The sequence below is a fragment of the Papaver somniferum genome, chromosome 2 (assembly GCF_003573695.1).
Source record: "Papaver somniferum cultivar HN1 chromosome 2, ASM357369v1, whole genome shotgun sequence".
NCBI classification, from domain to species: domain Eukaryota; kingdom Viridiplantae; phylum Streptophyta; class Magnoliopsida; order Ranunculales; family Papaveraceae; genus Papaver; species Papaver somniferum.
In genome coordinates this window covers 70198937-70201463 of record NC_039359.1, presented here as the reverse complement: position 1 = coordinate 70201463, position 2527 = coordinate 70198937, and positions in this window count along the sequence as shown.

Here is a 2527-nt window from a genome sequence, read left to right as displayed (position 1 = left end):
AATAGTAGGGAATACCAGAAAAAAATTCTTCTAAGTAGAGGAAATGTTAATAGGGTAGAAGGATCTTATGAGTCAGATGCCAAAATAGCAGCTATAGCCAAAAGGTTAGAAGCCTTAGAATTAGGTCATTCTAGTGGTAGTAGTGGAAGAAATGAGCCTTTTGGGGAAGGCCATGCTGTTGAAGAGCAAGACAATGCTCTTTATAACAACACTAGGTTTGATAACCAACAGAAGTTTGACCCATATTCAGAAACCTATAACCATGGATGGAGAAACCATCCAAACCTTTCTTGGTACAGGGCCAGAATCAAGGTCAGTCTAGTAATGCTCAGGTTCCCACAGGTTTTGGCTATACTAAGAATCCTTCAACTCCGGCACAGTTTCAAAACCCTTCGGATAAGAAGATTATGAGTTTAGAAGAGTCTCTTGCTTTGTTAACTCGTAACACTGTGCAGTTTCAGCAATCTGTTTCTCAAGGTTTAGAAGAAAATAAGAGAATAGGTCAGGCTAACTCTCAGGCTGTTTCCGAGTTGAAAACCCAGGTTAGTCAGATAAATGAGACATTGAGAGAAAAAGGAAAGTTCCCTAGTCAACCACAACTCAACCCTAGGGGAGTCCATCAAATATCTTTAGCTGGTGAGAAATCATCAAACCATGTGAAATCGATAACAACCCTTAGGAGTGGTAAAACGGTAGACAATAAGGTATCCATGCCTAGTGGACATATTGTAGTTCCACCTTCTACTTCCCAAGAGGATCCCGTAGACGAGGAAACTGAAACAGTCTCTAAGGATTCCCAAGAAATTCCTGATAGGTCTACCTTTGTGCCTAGAGCCCCGTATCCACAATTGTTAGCCCCAACAAAGAAGGAGTCGACTTTCAACGAGATAATGGAAACATTTAAGCAGGTGAACATCAATATTCCGCTATTAGAAGCAATTAGGCAGATGCCTGCTTATGCCAAGTTCCTTAAAGATCTTTGTACACGAAAGCGTAAGCTTAATGTCCATAAGAAAGTTTTTTTAGCTGGTCAGGTAAGTTCCATTCTTCTGAACCAAACACCCCCTAAGTATAAGGATCCTGGATGCCCCACCATATGTTGTGCGATTGGTAATCACATGGTCGATAAAGCTTTACTTGACTTAGGATCTAGTGTTAACTTACTCCCGTATCATGTATACACCCAGCTAGGTCTTGGTAAGTTGAAACCGACTAAAATGACACTACAATTAGCTGATAGGTCTGTCAAAGTCCCTCGTGATGTCATAGAGGATGTTCTGATTGAGGTCGATAAGTTTATTTATCTTTTGGATTTCGTTGTTCTAGACACCCAGCCTGTTCAGGACCCAAGTCGTCAAATCCCAGTGATTTTAGGTCGCCCATTTTTAGCCACAGCTAACGTTGTCATCAACTGTAGGACTGGGCTTATGAACATATCCTTTGGTAATATGACCACTGAACTAAATGTCTTTAATGTTACTAGAAAACCTTCTGGGAATGATGATTTAGAAGAAGTGAATATGATTAGCACTTTAGTTCAGGATTTGGTTCAGGATAATTGGCTTGATACTTTACTGGTAGATTCTTTAGATGATTTTGAGGAAACCATTCTCTTAGATCAGATATGTGATCAATCTTTAGAAGAAGCTCTTGAGTATTTTAAAGATTCTATGGACCCAGAAATTCAGGCAACAGTTTTAGGTTTTTCTGAGAATAATTATGACCCTAAGTTTGGGAGTAGAGAACTAGAAGAATCTCTTGAGTATTTTAAGTACTCTGAAGATCCGGAAATTCAAGAAATAGTTAGAGGTTTGTCTGTGAACCCTAAGTTCGGGGATAGTGATGGTTCTTGTGATTGTATCGTATCCCTAATTAGAGTCCCTAACTTGGTATTCGAGCCTTGTACATCTGAGATATTACTTGAGTCTTTTCAGACTCCGCAACCCGATTCTCCTGATACTGTCCAGGAGGTAACCCAGGTATTAGAGACCCGTTTTTCGAATGAATCTATTTATCGAGACACACATATGAAGTTAAATTATGCGCCGTAGATAAACCCAGTTGTCTTGACAGAAACCTTAGATGAGGACGTGCTCCTTCTTTTCATTTTTCTGAATCAGTGCAGTTGTCTCATACTGGTGTCAGCAATATTTGGTCTTATGGACCCACAATTGTTTCGACTGTTGATATATGACTTTGGAAGGTTAAAATCCTTTTTGAGGTATTTGATGTCTAGATAAAGACTTTAAATTTAACATTTCCTTGGAGGTACTCATGTTTACGGTAATATCCTTCCTTATTTCTTTTTCCATCCATCAAGTGGTAATAGTTTCTTATTGTTCATTTCATCTTTAGAACATTGAGGACAATGTTAAATTTAAGTTTGGGGGTGGGGAAGAAACTTTTTGTTAGATCTTAGCTGCAACAAATAAACTCCAGAGCCTAGAAATTTATGCTTATTAAGATTGACACTAACCAATCTAAGTGGATGGGAACATTTTGGTTGTAGGAGTTGAGGAACCAATCT